Below are 19,310 nucleotides of genomic sequence, written 5' to 3'. Positions count from 1 at the left end.
TGAATAATAAATAATCTTCACTTTATAGAATAGCTGAGTTTAAGTAAGATCAGATAAAAACATTATTCAGAGAGTCTTATTTTTGATATTTCCTTAACAGTAAAATGTATTTTTTTTTTTTGGTGGGAAAAAATAATATCCTTGAAGACTCACATTAAGCACCTTTGATGAAAAAACATAACCTAGTGGCCATGGCCATGCTATGCCCACCACCATGTTTTACCAACAGTATAGTACTATGGAGAGAGAAAGTTCTTACTTAGCAATCCACACATATTTTTAAATCGAATTATTTTTATTCTGTTCTTTCACAGCTTTGAGAGATTCCTTTAGATACCTTGCAATTCTTCCTATCCCTGTTCTCCCAGCCTGTTTATATGTTCTCCCTGCTGTATCTGGTATTTCCCTAGCACTGCATGCAAGGGTTTCTGAAACTGTTGCATGGTCTTTTCTCCCCAGTTATTGGTTACATGTTTACAAATGTATACATAGTTAGGTAACTTTAGCTGTTGAACAAATAAATTCCAAAATTTCAGTACCTTATCACAATACAAGGTTATCTTATGCTCCTGTATTGTGTATGTTCCTGGCTTGAGGGTAACCTTCTTCTACAAGATGATGCTAGGACTCACGGTTGTTCCATTATTCAGGTCTGCTGTCCTCTCCAGTCTCCAGTGCAGAAGGCACATTTCCTTCTTGACAGCCTTCCACGGAAGTGAGTCACAACACTTCTGCCTTTCCATTGGCAATATCTTTTTGTATGGCCCAATCTACATGCAAAGGGTAGGTAACTAGCTGGGCAGCTTCTTCCCAGCCATGACTCTCCACTAAGAAAGAGGAAACATCAATTTCTATTAAATAGGTGTTTCTACCCGCCCCCCTCTCCAAATTGCAATAGAATTAGACTACAAATATACACTGTCAGAAAGTAGCATCATTCTCAATGATAGACTCCAATCTCAAAAGACCTTTATATCTAAGAGTCTAAGTTATGTTAAATTAATTTGAGATAAGGAAATACATTAAAATGTCTATAGTACTTCAGCTTTCCCTATTTCAGCAAATCAGTAACTTTGAAAACATGAAGATGCCTGTAATAAGAAAAAAGAATTCATTTATACAAGAAATGTGTATTGAACACCAATTATGTCTTAAGAATTAGATGACCTGGGCTGAAGACAATAAGAAATATAAAATCCTATCCATGCTCTTGAATTGCTCTTAGGAAAGTAGACAGAACTATTTTTTGTGGGTTTCTTTTTTGAAGGTAGGGTGTGTGTTTCTTTGCCATATTTTCCCTGTAAATTTGTGAAAGGTGAATATTTGACTTTCACACATATTTTTTGAGTCAAATATATCCAAACATGCTCTACATAAACTTAATCACTTAAATCTGGGCACAAATTCCAAAGCAAATTTATGAATCCTGTACAAATTTTAAAAACAGTATACACTGTCCTCTGTATCAGAGCCTTCATTTAGTATTATTTGTTGTTGCTGCCTCTAAATGTCAAGGGTGTCCTGGTTAAGCCAAAGCTAGAAATGAGATATGGCTGGTGGGCTGAGTTAGCTGAACTGTACCCCTCTTGTCTGTATACTTCCATTAGCTGACTAACATAAGAAAATGGGGCATTTACATCATGGCTTCCAGAACAGGTGACTCAGTGGAATTCAAATTGCCAGGAAAGTGTGGATATCCCATCCAAAGCAAAGATAATTTGAATATGGTTTGCTTATCTGAGACTGGACTCTGGAAGCTGGAGGGGAACAGAGATTCTGAGGTAGGCATGATAGTACTTGAACATGACATTACTCAGATTCCTAGATAGCATGGGAATTCCGGGGAGAAGATGGGCTCTGTGTATACCATTTCACTAAATACTGTAACATGAACCTCTGCTCTGAAACCTTTATAAATGAGCTACCCCCACCTGGCCCTGAGTTCTGCCACCCTGTTCCCAACTATTCCTCTGCTGATGTGTAAGAGCTCTGGCCCTGCCAAGGTGAAGACGTCAATATCTGTGCTAAGTACCAGGGCTGCTTACACATTATGGGAACAGTCAGCAGTCACTAGCAAAGTAAGAATTCTTCCTCTTTTTGTATAATGTTCATTTGGTAGAAAATTCCTGTGACTTATATATAAATCTCCTGTTATTTCTTGGTATTGACACAAACATTATACTTGGGATACAGTGTCAAGCTGGATATGGAATCAGACCAATGTGCAAATTCTGGCCCTACCACCTGCTGCTTATATGATCATTCTCTTCCCGAGCCTCAGTTTTCTCATGTTTAAATAGGTGTAACAATAATATTTCCCTCAGAGGTTTTTTTGTTTGAAAAGTGTAAAATATTATACAATTTAAAAGAGTTATCTCATTTTTGCCATTGATGTTAATTATAAAGACAAACAGGAAAAACAATTTTATGAGAATAAAGGCTCCTCTGAAATTTTTGTTCCTCAGAGATATTAGTCAAATATATTCTTGACAGCCAAGTCATTTTCTTTTCACTACAGACATAGTATTTTATTACTTCTGGTGAAGAATAGAGACAATAGGATTACCAGAGAAGCGTTAGCCATGACTGAAAAAGGAAGTAGAGAAAAGGTCCTCATGTGGGCATTTCTAGGTGGACAATGTTACAGAAATGGTCCAATTAGTGTGAACTTTATAGAAAATGTTAAATGATCCTCGAAGTGACAGATAATACATTTTGATACAGTGTGGTAGGAAATATCTACTTTTAAATGAAATGATTTAGGAATCTATTTTCAATCTGAGACAAACCCATAATTCACAGGAGCTCATCATAAATTATTAGTACTTAGAATCTTGTTTGCAGCTAATATAGGAAATTGGAGACATTCTTCAAGAACACTTTGTACTAAGTTGTAACTTCTTTCCTGAAAGCATAGAATATGAGTGACTGTACTACTGGCATGAACTTGGATGTCACCTTCAAATTTGCACTTGATAATTTTAAAACAGAATATACCTTTTGGAAAGTTCCACAGTTAGCTTAAACTAGAGAGAAACTCTTAGAATAAAGTTTCTCTTTCAGCATTAATACAATAAATGACATCCTAATTATAAGACAATAATATTGCTCACATTTTATTATTCTTGAGTGTACTTTACCTGAGCCCACAGTTTTTGTTGATTTGTAGATATTGCTAATGAGATTGAAGTTAGGAGTCTGATCTCTGAGTTTGACAACATTGTATCCTAATCAAGGAACAAGTGAAAATAATTTTGAGTAGTTATCACAAGCCAATACCATAACTAGAAAAATATTTCAAAATGAATTTTCTAGTGATGATGATCAGTAATATCACTGTGGCATGCACAGACTGACTCTTGAGCCAGAGTCTCTTTTCTTAATATTTATTTTCCTTTTAAAATTTCCTAGTGAGAAAATCCATTTTTGACAGCTTGTTCTTCAATTTCATTTATATGACACTACACAAAGCTTAAAAATAATTCTTTAAAAAACAAGAGATAGCCAGGCGCGGTGGCTCACGCCTGTAATCCCAGCACTTTGGGAGGCCAAGGTGGGTGGATCACGAGATCAGGAGATCGAGACCATCCTGGCTAACACGGTGAAAACCCGTCTCTTCTAAAAAATACAAAAAATTAGCTGGGCGTGGTGGTGGGTGCCTGTAGTCCCAGCTACTCGGGAGGCTGAGGCAGGAGAATGGTGTGAAGCCGGGAGGTGGACCTTGCAGTGAGCCGAGATCGAGCCACTGCATTCCAGCCTGGGAGACAGAGCAAGACTCCGTCTCAAAAAAAAAAAGAAAAGAAAATAAAAGAAAAGAAAAAAACAAGAGATAAATTAACAAATTGTAACTGTTCTTTTTCTAGAAAGTTCCTGAAGTTTTCTAGTGAGCTAAAGGTAATTTAACACACAATGGGCTAAGCAGTAATGGAGGAGAAAAGGAGAAAAATGCAGGTTAATTTCACCTGCAACATCCCCTCCCTCTGTATACAATATTAGTTTATCCTAAGAATTAGAAATTTAGAGTTTATAAGACAAGAAAATCTTTTATCAAATTGAAAAATCACATTAATATTATCCTGCTAATGATCTCAAATTTGTCTCCCAGCTTCTATTGTCCTGCACCTACTTTGATCATTCATTATATTTGCACCATTACCATGGCTTCCTAACAAGCACCCTACCTCTTTCTCCTCTCACCATCCTTCCACTGATACCATCTGATCACATTCCCATCTCAAGTGAATACCAGAGGTGGCTTCTGCTGCCTATGGGTTGAAATATCAATTACTTACCTGGATTTTCAAGGTCTCCATAGCGAGATATCATCCAGCCTTCCTAGTTATATGCTTTTCTTGGATTCTAATATCAATGATCTATTCTAGACTTATTAGAAATAAAGATTGATTTGATTAAATTGCATATGATTAAAGATATCTCTAAGGCATCTTGCACAGTCCCTACAACATAGTAGGTATTAATAAATTATAACTGCTCTTATTTTTGCTGTTGGTGTTATTATTATTCTTTACTATCTCTGTCTGAAACGCTTGCTCAAGTCTTACCCTTCTTCAGAACTCCCCGATTCTAAGGATCAACTTTCTTCTCCATTGTCCCACAGAACAATATTGAAACCTCTTTTATAAGTTGTATCTCTTCTAGCAGTACTTTGTTATCTATATTTTCATCATGATAATGAGTTTCTGGGCAATAGGAACCATGTTTCCCCTTAGCATTCCTTACAGCTTCTACAGTAATGTTTTGAATGTAGCAAGTACTCCATAAATGTTTTTGGGTGGTTGGAGGTGTGGTATAAGAAAACGAATATAAATTATATAATGCATCCAAACAAATTGTCAATTCATTTTTCAAAGTATGGCTATGGTGACCAAATAATGTATTGCCACAAATAGAGATGTTTTGAGAGTGGCAGAGAATGTTATTGATAATTTTATAAAGACAACATTGGAATGTGTGATCATCTAGATAGAACAAAACTACATGAAGACACAAGTGAATATCGAAAAGATTTAACCAAGTGCATTACCCCCTTCTTTTTTGTTATGATGAAACAACCCTGTTTGAGAGAAGATTGGATATGATCAGGTTTGTAAAATATGGAGAAGCCCTAATAGAAGCAATTGGAGTAAGTGCCACCGTTTGAAAATCCCTGGAATTAGCCGAAATTGGCCAGTCTACAGAGAATTGAAAACGAGCTCCCTTTTCTCAAGTGCTTGGGATGGAGAGTAAGAGCAGAGTTTTTAAAACTTGCCTGCTATGCTGAACAGGAATATAGTGAGAGAGTGTCCTCAGGCACAGAAGCGTGCTGCCTCTGGAGCGTAAAATCCTTGGCTCAGCTTTCTCTCACATTCCAGAACTTCTCAAGCTGTGGCGTTCATGGCTGTGTGTGTCTTTCCATTTGTACCCTCCTCTCTCCTTATCTCTTAATGCAGAAGCCACAGTACCTCAAGACAAGTATTATTACTTAAGACTGCATGACTGTTTTTTGAAGGTTTTATCCCAGTCTCTGCAGGTCCTAAGTGATCATCTTCTCACCCATAGTGGTGTTGCCTACAGAGTGTGAAGGAATAGTGTTTTCCAAAGAGGGGCGTGGTACCACTTGGTGGATGTGACCCCATGGTGGTTAGGGCAGAGGTACAGTACATCAGAGAACCCACAGGGTCCATGCTGGAGTCAGAGGACAGTAATAAAGTAGGAAGCAGTGCTTTCTGTCCCAGTTCTTCCAGAGATAGGGCCTCAAGTGAGGAGTTTAACGTGGCCCTTTACATTTACTGGGTGAACAGCTGGTCCGTCAGCCAGTGTCCAACAAGAACACAGAGTGATGGTTTCACACATACTTCCATGAAGGGCCATTAGTGTAGTGTAGAGGAAAGCCTGAACTGAGCACCAGGAAACTGAGAGAGTAGGATCTAATCTAGGCCAGGCCACCAAACAACTCTGTGACTTTGAACAAGTCACTTAACATCTCTGTACCTTAACTCATAAAAGATAGTAACAATCATTGACTATGTCATTTAAAAACTATATGAGGCCAGATGTGAAATAACTTGTAAAACTGTAAATTACTTCAATCCTCTTGTCCCTTATTGTTGAGGTAGGCTGCTTTATTCACTATACATTATACTCTGAAGTCTTTGAGATACAGTTGTTTCTTTTAAGTACTGTTCTGAGTGCAATTAAGCTGTTTCTTTCATGACTGCCATTTTTTGGCCACATTACCTCAAGACAAGTGTTATTATTTAATGAAAAACAAGTAAATGGATTTTGCTTTTCAAATTAAGAAAATTAACTTGAGATGATATGGCTTTTGACAGCAATAACACTTGTGAGCCAAGCCGTCTAATTTGGAATGCAGGAACACTCAACTATGTAGGATTTAATTGATTCTGGAAAAACAGTGCATTGTTTTGAAACACTGTGTTATCTAAATGTATCTAATTTCATTAATAGTTTTAAGGAAAATATTGGACTCTTCATCCAGTTTGACCTCCCTAGTCAAATGCTCTGTGATCTCTGACATGTCACTTAACATCTCTAGAGTTTAATTTTATTTGAAAATCACTTGGAGTAGTTAATATCTAAAATCCTTCCTAGTCCCAAAATCCATACTATTTCACAAGTGTTACAACTTTATGTTATTTTTATTTCTTGTAGAGACCAAGGGTTGCAGGTGAAGGGAGTCTAGCTATGTGGCACAGGCTAGTCTTGAACCCCTGGCCTCAAATGATCCTCCCTCCTTGGCTTCCCAAAGTGCTGGGATTACAGGTGTGAGCCACCATGCTTGACCCCATTATAATTTTTAAAACAGTTTTTATATATTTTTTCTTTTATTAAAATAATAAATGCTTGGTTGGAATTAATTTACCCAGAATCAAGCAAATGACAGCCCAGTGATAGTATTTATAAAATGAAGTTGTCAAAATGAAAGAACGACTTTTTGGAAAAAGAGTATTAAAGTGTAATTGACTTTGAAATAACCTGGCTAGGCATGACTCACAAATTCTACCTAAAGCAACATTCTTTAAACTGTTTGCTCAGCATGTAAATTAAAATCATCATTAAAAGACCAGTGGCCATGTGGCAGCTCTGTGATTAATGATTTCCACAGCCAAAGTAGGAGCTCTCAGTTAATTAGCCTGCCTGATCTTTTGCTCCTTGTGCTTTCTGGGATAGAGCTGGGTGCAGAGGTGCTTCCCTGGGGGACGGGAAGGAATCCTCAGTGGTAGGCACCAAACTCTTTAGCTAACCTCAGTGATGTGATCTTATCCACCTCCTCACTTCATCCTTTTTAGCTGAAGGAAGGTCATTCCTTGAAAGAGAAGGTGATAATGGCCCCAATAAGAGAAGCAGAGTTATTATATCATCATACTCTATCCCTGATGAAAATCAAAGTAATAAATTACTTAGTAAAAATTAAGCAAGAAAACATACTTAGCAAGAATTAAGAAAAAAGTAAAGCAAATTTCAAACTAGTTTTCATTTAAAAGGATGAAGTCCATATTCTTTTTTTTGAACATTTGCCTCTCTGCTTTTGCTTCTTTGTTCCTATCTTTATGGTAGATGCCTAAGTATGGTGGAAATAACCATCTCACCATTGCACAATATATCCATGTAACAAACCTGCACATGTACTCCCTGAATCTATACTAAAAAAATTTTTACATTTTAAAATTTTTTAAATATACAAAAGGTAATCTCTTGGCTTTCTTATTAACTTGTTTTGTAATCTTGGCAAGTGAGTACCTCTCTGAAATTCAGTTTCTTCGCAGGCAAAAAACATTTCTAGCTTTAAAATTTCTTCAACTCAGTGACTCCATAACTCCTTTTATCTTACTGGAAAAAAAAAAAAGTGAAAAAGAATATTCATGAAGTCTCAAGGTCCAGGCAGCTGTAGGTCAGAAATTGGTAAGGCAAAGATTTAAGAAGACAAAGCAGAGAGGATTGGGAAATGGAAGCCTCAGTCACGTTTTCTGTAGCCAGGTCAGCAAGACCTGGAGGCACTGGTAATATCGGAGCTTTTTACACTTTCACCAGACCACTGTTGTTTCTATCTTAAGCACTTGGATTATTCAAAAATTCAGTTCTGAAAATGTTAACCTAGACTCATGATTCCAATCATCTCTTCCATTTCTACTCTTGGATTGCCAAGCTCTCATGACAAAAATCATGTAAAATTTGTGAAAAAATCTGTGGTTTTTAACCCTCCAGCAACTACCTTAAATGCTATGACACCTTTTCTCTCTCACCTCTTTCCCTGAGCAGATAACCTCCCCTTAACCTCATGGAAAACAATAGAGATTTTTTTTACCAGGACCTCTTCAATGTTTTCCTTTCTGTTAACTAATTTCTCCCAGCATTTAATAAGGTTGTTTTACCTTCTTAGAAAGTAATCTTACATTCTCTTGGGATTACTTCACTATTCATTTCCCTTTCCTTTCATAGCCAAGCTCCTAAGAAAGAATGTTTTGCTCTTTCTTCTTCATCTTCTACTTCTCAATCACTTTCTGTCTAGGTTTGGGTTTCCTCAGAAGCAGACTGGGCAAAAGGCTCAAGTCCAAGTAGCTCATTTCAATGATGATCCCGGGAAACACCTTAGGAGTAGAAAAAACTAAGGAAAGAGAGCACCAATACAGGGTATGCAATCAAACAATCACCATTATGCTGATAATTCTCAGATCTTTTCCTCCAGGGCACATTCCAAGTTCTAAGTCTATGTTTATAAATCCATCAAATGTCCCTAAGTGAATGTCTATTCAACTCAAACCCAACATCTCCAATATTGTTATCGTGGATTCAAGGCCTGGCTTCTGTAATTCCTACATATGTGACATTGAGCAAGTTATTTAACCTCTGCAAGCCCTAGTTTATGCCTCTATAAAAACAGGGATAATATTAGTCTTCTCCATATATGTCTGAGGGTAAATGAGGCTGTTTGTATTAAGCAGTAAGCAGAGTGCCTAGTACATAAGAAGTGATAGATAATTATTAACTGCCAATATTAATGTAATAATGACTTTTTCCACAAACCAATTTCTTCTCATACATTCCCCATCTTTGTTAATGCCATTGCCATCTGCCCACTTACGTCAGACATTTTCAAATCATTTCAGAATCTTTCTTTCTCAACATCAGGCACCATATTCTGCCAATTCCATCTCCCACATATTTCTTAATTTTGTCATTCTTTTCTTCATTGTTTTTCCTCTGTCTCAATGCCAGCCCTCATCACCTCTTGCTTAAATTAGAATTCCATAGGGTATTCTCCATGTCTACAGTGCTGAGCATAGTGTATGACACAAAATAATTACTTAATGTTTGAATGAATGAATATCGTCAAATCACCTCTGTTAAAACAAATGGTACCAAAATCCATCTCTGCCTAGGAATCTTCCTTGATTCCACTTTTTCTTCCACAGCACACATTTAATGCACGACTAACTCTATAACTTCTACCTTCAAAATATAGTCAGAGTCTAAGTATTTCTCAGCACCTCCCCTAGTAAAGTTCCTAGTCCAAGAACAGATTCTTACCTGTCCACTCAGACTTTTGTCCTCTGCCTTTCGATGTATCTACTACATGGTAACTGGGGCAATCAGAGTATAAATAAGATCTTACCATACCTTGCTTAATACCTTCTTGTGACTTCTCGATATCATCTACAAGAACTCTGAAGCCCCCTATTGACTTTTCTCACCTTCTCACTTTCCACTACTCATTTTGCTTTGGCCACAATGGCCTTTGTGCTGTGCCTGGAACTCACCAAACCTGCTTTTGCAATTGCTGTTTTCCTGCTTGGAGCATGCCGCCCCTGAGTCTTCACACAGCTACATCCTCAGCAACACCCCACACTTGTTTCATTATCTCATTTATATCTTTACTTCTTATTGTCTATCTCCCTAACCCCACTCCTCAAACATAAGCTACTTGAAGCAAAATTTATGTCTCATTTATCACTGTCTCCCATAACCCAGAACAGTGCCTAGCACATAGTGGGAGCTCAATAAGTAAATATGAAATACTAACTTTTTTCCAAACTAGATTCGTTTAGGACACTAAATGAGGTAAAAAGAGATTAAAATATATTAATAAGAACATAAACAACAATAAGACCCCAAATGCATATAGATAAGAGTGAAAAGTAAATTTGGAAAATTGGAAATAGCTAATTTGATAAAATTTTGTGTTTCTTTTGGGAAAAATGTCTTAATCATCATGAAAATGTGAGAAGGAAAAGGTACGAAAATGCTTTAATCTAGAGCAATATATGTAAACTGCTATGTGAGTGCTATGACAATAAGTTCTGCCACAATTCTAAGAAGGAAGAAGTCTTGTATGGACAGACTGAACTGAGAAGTATAAGATTTTTAAACTACAATAATATTAACATCTTCCTAAAATAGCATATTCAAAATTCTGACTTTTTAATGGGCTGAGTTGAAGTGTGTGTGTGTGTGTGTGTGTGTGTGTGTGTGTGTGTGTGTTTAGGGGGCAATGAGCTTCTGGTTTAGGGGCCTCAGGCTGCTCATCAGATTGTAGGTGGCACAGCCTCTTGCCACAGCCTTCCCATTCCACTTAACCTGGAAACTCTGAGCTAGTTTCTCAGGGTCTCTTGATTTCCCTTGAGAGTCTGCATACCAAAAGCAGATCTTATGGTAAACTTGAGCTGAGAAACAAATTGATCTGAGAATGCTTCCATGATTCCCATTACCAGAAAAGCCTGCTTCTCTTAATTATAGCACAGATTTTCAGAGTGTTATTTCAAGAAAAAAAAAGAAAAAAAAAGATTATTGTTTTTAAGGAAGTGGTAGGAGAAGGAGTGTATCACAATTCGGTGCTGTCATGATTAAGCAAGAGCCTCAGCAATCCACATAGTGAGGTATTTTAATAAACCACTTCTGGAGCTCTACTTAGGTCAATGATGACAAAGTGAGATACATGAAGCCACTTTCCAGGGAAAGAGCTCATGTTTATACAGCTTAGGCAAACTTAAGAAAATAAATCCAGATAATTGTCAATAGTAGCACAACGTTTGAGAAATGGTGTCATTCTCATTCCCCTGAACTGGACAATGACAAATCAGAGCACTTAGAAAAATTAATGCTGGTGATTTCTTCCCCAAAAATATTGGTAAATAGAAATTTTCTATTTGTTTTAGGTTTTAGAATTGATGTTAAAAGTGTATAAAGCCATTGACTATTGTGACAGAAATTGCTAGCTGATGACACCAAATCTTTTCTTTCTGTACACCGAGGTAAACTATATTTTCCAGCCTCCTTTGTAGTTAGATGTGCCATGTGACAAATTTGCCAATAGAATGAGAGTGAAGGTGAACCAGTCCCTTTATAATTAATTTATGAAGCCTCCCTTGGGTAATTTTCATTGTCCCTTTCCCTTCTGGCTTGATGCAAATGAGCATAGTGCACTTGAAAGCAACATGATGAAACTGTTAGAGCCACAGGATACAAGACCCTAGGTCTTTGAATTATTTGGTGGCAAGTCACTTGTCAATCAGGATTTTACACAAGTGAAAAGTAAATTGTCATGTCCAGCCTCTGAGATGTGGGAATTTATCTCTTATATTAGTTAGCATTACCTTAACAAATGGAGCTGGTTAAATTTGCTGCCTAGAAATTAAAGGCCCTACTGGTTCCATCAAAAGTTTAAAAGTGCTGAGAATTTTTAAAAGTATCTTAAATCTCTTAATCATATATATTTTTCACTCTACATGTACCTTTCTAACAATAATTACCAATTAGGAAAATTGTGTTTCTACTGGTATTATGTATTATGTAACTTCCCAGAAAGCACAGAGCTTTCTGACTAAACTTTTTCTAAGTCATATGAATTTATGCACTGATGACTTTTTAGACCAATTAACAATAAAAGTCAAATACATAGTTCAAAACTGTGGGCATATATTATAAAGGAAATAAAGATAAGGTAAATTCATTATGTTAATTCTAAGGTTTATGGTCATTGTCCCCAAGTGGCATGCCAAAATAAACACCTGTCAAAGAAATGCTTCTAAAATCAGGTCACAGATAATCACTATCAAGCAGCTGGTAAAAAGATGGATTTTTTTTTTTAAAGACACATGGTTAGTCCTCCATATAGTGAAAATATATATTGGTATCCTTTCATAACTCTATGGATTGATGTCTTCAGGTACCCACTAATTAAAGGAAGATAATACATCAAAAAGGACTTCTATCCAGAGATACAATCATGGGCTATGGTACAACCCTCAAATAAAAAGCTTTTATTCTTCAGTCCTATAATTTTCTTTTTTAAACTGGAAACACTTTTGTTCCTGATTTCTAAACAAGATTCTCTTCTTAAGGAGTTAATCAATCATACTTCTAAAACTGTACTGTGCAGATGAGAAAACAAATTGTTCTCTGGTTTACAAAATGAAGGTTATGGAAATAAATTTCAAGATGTTGACTCATGCATGCAGTTGTATCACTCTATCAGTGCTCAATTTGTGTATGTGAATGTTTATGAACCCCTGGAGGTTTGCAAGTAACATAAATGAGAATTATTGGTAAAGAAAGGCAGAGAAGGTCTTTTTAGCCAAAGTTTGAAGAAGGACTACACTCCCAAATGTGGTAAACTACTTTCTTTGGAACAGGGATTATAAAATTCAGTTCAAAATATTTCTATAACCACTCTCCTAGTGTAGACACCAGCAGATTCATTGTTATGTGTGCTTTCTCTCTGAATTAATCCAGTCACACATAAGCCAACACAGCACTGCTTCTTTAAGTATTCTTAACCTTTACAAAATGGAGCTGGACATTTGAGAACCCTCAGTAATAAATTGCTGGTTGACACTGGAGTTCCCAGATTCCTCTGGGTGCAAATCCACTTTTGCTTGAAATCCCTTCACCGTATCTCATCCAAGTAGTGCTTTTCTTCCTTTGCCCTGCTTTCTTCCTTCTCTCCTAGTCCTACCACCACCTCCACCCAAAACTCACACTAAAAATGTAGTCTTTGCCATGGTGTCCTATCCAGTTCTACCATTTTATTCTCTCCTCATGCCGTTTTCTCAGTCAAAGCTTACCTGGTGAAAGGAGCATTGGACAGGAGTCAGGTGGCTTCAAAATTTGGTCCCTTAGAAGCAGGTAACCCAAATTATCTTGAATTTGAATTTTTAAAAATGTATAAAATAGATATAATTAAACCTTTATCAGAAGACTAGATATAGAAATAAATAATTTCTGCAAAAGCACCTAGTAGAATTCCTGGCACTTAGTAGGCACTAAGTAATTAGTATTTTAGTTTTTGCTGCATATAAATCAACCCCAAACTTAGTAGCTTAAAACAATGATCACTTATTATTTTTCATGGTTTCTGTGGATCAAGAAGTTCAGAAGGGCTCAGTTGGGCCATTCTTGCTTAGAATTTCTCATTCACTCGCAGTCAGATGTCAGCTGGGGCTGTGGTCATCTGAAGAAAGTGGCGATTCACTTCCAAGGTGGCTCACTTGTACAGCAGCAGGTTGGTTCCGATTGCTGGCTGGTGAGCCTTCGTTTCTATGAAGTCTTTTCCACAGAATTGCTTGAGTATATTTGTGGCGTGGTGGCTAGCTTCTTCTGGAATGAGCAATTTAAGACAAGGTGAAAATTAGTCACACACTACCATTTCAACCATATTCTATTGGTCACATAAAGACAGCCCTGGCTGGGCGCGGTGGCTCACGCCTGTAATCCCAGCACTTTGGGAGGCCGAGGCGGGTGTATCACTTGAGGTCAGGAGATTGAGACCAGCCGGGCCAACATGGTGAAACCTCATCTCTACTAAAAATACAAAAATTAGCTGGGTGTGGTGGCAGGCGCCTGTAATCCCAGCTACTCCACAGGCTGAGGCAGGAGAATCGCTTGAACCCAGGAGGTGGAGGTTGCAGTGAGCCGAAATCACGCCTCCGCACTCCAGCCTGGTGACAGAGTGAGACTCTGTCTAAAACAAACAAACAAACAAGCAAAAGACAGCCCTGATTTGATGTGGGAGAGGGTCTACATAAGACAATGAATACAAAGGAATGTCAATTATTGGAGACCACCTTGGAGTTGGGTACAATAGTTAGACATTTATTTTCTTAGAGAAAACACTGACCACCTTCACCGTAGTTAACCAACTGACCTGTTTTTCAATTTCACCTTGATGTATTCCTTTTTAGGCTAGTCAAGCCCAACCTGCCTCACTTTACCTTTCTTGCTCTCTCTCTTCATCTTTCTCCATGTTTCTCTCTCTTTCTCTCACACACACACAAACACACACACAAACACACACACACACTGACACACACAGGACTAGAATCAACATCTAAATTTTGCAAACAATATTTCTCAAATTAAAATAATCTTTTTAAAATAAGCTTTTTAATTTTAGAGTAGTTTTGTATTTACAGAAAAATTGTGAAGATAATGCAGAAAGTTTGCATAGTCCCCACACCCACTTTCCTCTATTATTTTAGGCAATGCCTTGAAAGATAGAAAGGGTGTCAATAGGTCAAGATTGAACAATGCAAGCAAAAACTCTACGGCAAGGAATTAATCTCCTTTCATACCTTGTAGGTGACAAAATCCAGCATTTGGAAAGAGATGCAGAATGCCATAAGCTAGAGAACTAAATTAGTCAGATGAAGTTGCTGTCTGTCTTATTATGACTGTAAAAAGAAATACTTGTTATTATTGGAGAAATAATTTTTAGAAAGTAATAAAACAAGATAGAAAGGTAACCAATTTGGCAACCTCACAATCCAAAGGAACCAAGATTGAATGACTTGTTTTCTAATACAATATAGGTACAGTTGAATTATATGATCTTTATAATCCTTTTTAGGCTTCTGCAACATGATTAAATAGGAAAACAGTGAATGTAAAATTTAAATAAAAAATGATTTGGCTGAATAGTGATTTTGCTTCTGTGAACCAGTACTTCTTCTCCTAGAGATAATTATTAAATGGAAGGAGACTCCATTTTTTGGAGTAGCGAAGGAGTTTTGTCTCACTAAAAGCTATAAAGCAAGATGTTTGTAAATGATCTGCAGTATATACAGTCAGATTGCATTTTATTCCATAGAGAGAACAGGAAAGTTATTATTGCCCATTTACAGGTTAGCAAACTGAGGCTGGAAGGAACACTCTCCAGACTAGGCCAAGACCACAGACTGAGTAGATTTTAGAAGTTTGGTTAACTAGACCAAAGGATTACAGCCCATGAAAGATTCCAGAACAGAGATTTGTAGGTAAAATTAAGTGTATTATCTGGAAGGTCTGTTCCATGTTGTGTAACCCAAGTCCCGAAGAAGGAAAGTTGCTGTTTCAAGGTATTTTCCTTCTCTCTCTTTCTCTCTCTGTCTCTGACACACACAAACACCCACACATGCACATACAATCTCTGAATTCACTCAAACTTAATACTTTTTTGTGCTTTGAAAATTTTAAACAGCAGTGAGAAAGGGAAAAATCTGACAATATTCCTCAATAGCTTCACTAAGTCTTCCTGCCCCCAGGCCCACCCCAAGGTTCTCCAATCTATCATTCTTAGTGACTCCAGGTTACTGCTCCCTGTGCCAAACAAAAACAAAAACAAACAAACAAACAGAAACACTGCACTTCTGCACATGTCAACCCCATGCCTACCTAACTCCAAAATGCACAACTAAACATGTTATCTTTATCCCTTCATAAAAACATTTGGTGGTTTCCTGCAGGATCAAGTCAAACTCCTTAGCTCCACATATGCATCATTTAAACATCGGGTCCTAACGTTCCATTGTAGCCAAATTTCTCATCAGTTTCCTCATAAATACTACACTCTTGGGGCACTAATATGACATGTTGGAGGGTGATGGGGCTGGTATTCAGATGCATACAGAAAATTTTCTCATGCCTGGAATTATCATTATTCTTGTCACAACAACGACTGCTTTATTTTTTCAGTGCCTACTCGATGACAAGCATTGCACTAGGACTTAACATGTAATATTTCAGTTAAAGCTTATAACAAGCCTTCTTCCAAGTAATTATCCCCAATTTCCTTTGAGATTACAGAATTAAAGATTAATTTCTACTCAAGGACCTACAGCTAATGCAAGGGTGGATTCGCTCAGATCTGTCTGCCTCTAAAGCCTATTTTCTTTCTCCTATGTTAGTAGAGTGCTACAAAGAGCTATGACTTTGGAGGCACGTGGGACTGGGTTGCAATCTCAGCCCTGCCATTTACAGACACAATAACTTTATGCAGACTGATTACTGTCTCCAAATCCCAGTTTCCTCATTTGCAAAAATTAAGATACAAGAAAGGACCTACCTTTTAAACTTTTTGTGTGAATCAAAGGAGAAAACAGATGTAAAGCGTTTAGTTGCTGGTATTATTGAATCTCATCACTTCTACTTAAAAATCTCTTATTTCTCAAGATCCAGTGCACGTGCCTCTTCTTAAATTGACACTTTATCCAATTCTGCCAGATGGAATTTTTTTCTCCTGTGTTCCCGTGTTACTTTAGTATTATTTAGTCTTATTTGTTCCCCATTGGTCAAGAGGTTCTGGAAGGCATGTGTTTTGCTATGTTGGCCTAAGTTCCCCACAAAGCAAACTCTATGCCAAAGATTTGAGTAAAGCAGTCTTGAGAGGTGCAACAAACATTGGTAGATAAGGGAGGAAACAAATAGAGAGGGAAAGCAGCCCTGAAGAGATTGGTTATTAAGTCAACTATTGTACTGGGTAACTGATCATTATTATCCCACAGTCAGACTCTGGAAAACCAAGAACTCAGAATTACCCTAGCCTAGAAGGTGGGATTCTGGGTATTTATATTTGTACACTGATTAGTCTGGGATTATGGGCCACCCGTATACCTGTACAGACACTTCTGGCTTACATAGTGGGTTCTGGAAGCCTGAGGTAAGCCCTGCAACAAAGATGAAGGTACTGCCTTTGAAAGTTAGGCTGGTTTATGGTGAGGGGACCCAAGATAATAGGGTGGAACAGTGGCAATGTCTGCTGTGTGTGTCTCATGCTTCTGTATCATCATCTACACATTCACACACCTGCTCTTGCTCTTTATTAATTTTTACCTGGACTTTTCTTGTAGAATGTCCAGTATACGGTGTACAACCAATAAATGATTAAAGAAGAAAGGGAAGAATAGAGAAGAGAAAGAAAGAAAAAGGAAGAAAAAGGAGTGAAAAGGGGGAGAAAGAAAAGGAAGAGAAATGCATGGAAAGTAGGGGAAGAGAAAGGAAAAGATGAGAAAGGAAGAGAGGAAGGAGGAAAGAAGGGAGGGTAGGAAAAGGGAAGAATGGCACCTGTGTTGTGATTTGAAACAGAGAAGTCTCCCTTTTGCCTTTCAAGGTAGCAATAAATGAAATGTATACAGATGCTAAAGAAATAAAGAATTCCTAGGATGGCATATATATGGCTGTCTAAATGTCAATTCAAGATATTTAATATAAGAACAAATTAAAGAATCAGAGTTATAGTCTCTTATTTTTTCCTTGCCTGATCGAAAACCAAAAAAGTTACTATAAGACTGGTAATAAGTCATGACCCTTGGCATATATAATTTGAAAAAAGAATCTAAGAAAGGCAAGTAAGGATTTTCTTCTTGCCGTATGGGGTAATAAGTTTTATAATGAAAACAATTGCAAGTTACATAAACAATTGTATGCACAGCTATTTTGAGGGATGTCAAGTTGCAGGATGTAGTCTTGCCTATGAGGACCTCAAATGGAATATAGATGAAGGCTATATGTACTGAGAAGGTCAAGGTCCTATGTCGCCAGGAATGGAAGACGGTAAAATTCCTAAGGAACATAGCTGTAAAGGACCCCATGAGACAAATGCTAAAATATTTGAAGAAGGTAGGACATTGTTCTGTAGGTTAGCTGTGCATGGGATTGGTGTTGAAAGCAAGGGACTTGCTATCCTGGTTTTAGGAATTTTGAAAAATGGCATAAGGAATGGCCTCCAGAGGAGAAAATTGTCAGGGAAATGGAATTAGTGGTGATCTCTTGGTCACCACTTTATTTAGTGAAGAGGATAAAAAGAATCAATCAAATAATGTTATCTGGCAATTGGGAAGGGATTTCAATGACAAGGGAGAGCAGAGGATCATGGAAGAGATGATAGGGGAGCACTAGAACTAAGCTATAAACAAATAAGAAGAAAATACTGTAGCGAGTAGTAGTTTGAAATCGGACAGTCCTGGGTTTCAATTCTGACTCTGCTACTCTGCTGCAGGCATTGATCAAATTTTAGAAGATTTTTTTAAAGAAAAATAATGCAAAATATAAAACTAAAATTAGGACCAAATATAAATTTGTGTTTAAAAAAATAAAGTAAAATGAAATTTAAAAGAAATATAAAAGCTAACAAACACCCAAAATATCTCAATATTCAGAAAAATAGCAATATTTTTATTGACTAATTGCTTGACAGTTATATATACTGTATAACTTGTATAATGCATTCTTTTCTACATTTTTTGCCAGCAAATCCTTAAGTCATCTCTTCATATGACAATATCATTTGCAATATCATTTTCTATTGTAAGAATACAAAGATGATTCAGTCCCTCCTCTAACATAGTTGGTATAATCTTTTTAAATGACTGTTCAGAAAAGTGTCTTTTGGTTCTATAGGTCATTATTGGTAATGAATTTTAGAATTGTTGCGGAATTTGGAAAAACCTGTGTTAAACCCCTTCCACATGTGAACAGTAAGATTTGGAAGGAGCATTTTCCATAGACTAGTTTTTGACGCCACACACTTTAAACTTTGTCTTTCCTCTGTTACCTGGATACTCCCAGTGCTGGCTTTGCAGGTCAGATCCATTTTGTGATCCAACTTCTGGACCTGCATCCATGTCATGATGCCAGATGAGCTGACACAGTGAATTTCTACACTGGAGTGGCTAGTGATGACTTAACCAAATGTAAGTATGCCACTAAACCCCAACTAAATGTATCCTCAATTCAACTAGCCATTAGTCATCTCCCCAAAATGTCCATGACCAACCACTCCAATGCTATGAGGGGGAGTGTGATGGTGAGGAAGTTGGAATGAAAAGAGAAAACAGCCTTCACTGATTTCTGTTAAAATATCTAGCTTTTGCAAATTTAGTTCAGACGTATTACCACGTGAATGTAATGCTAGGGCTTCTTGCAGGGCCTTAGAAGGGACTCCTGCAAGCAAAGGAACTAGAGCCTAAGCTCCATTAACTTTACAGTAAGTCTACTGCTGACCAGTTACGTTTATGCTAGTTATATAACTTCTCTACATA

Source organism: Macaca mulatta, chromosome 2 (assembly GCF_049350105.2).
Source record: "Macaca mulatta isolate MMU2019108-1 chromosome 2, T2T-MMU8v2.0, whole genome shotgun sequence".
In the NCBI taxonomy this organism is placed as follows: Eukaryota; Metazoa; Chordata; class Mammalia; order Primates; family Cercopithecidae; genus Macaca; species Macaca mulatta.
Note: the sequence above shows the minus strand (reverse complement) of the source record.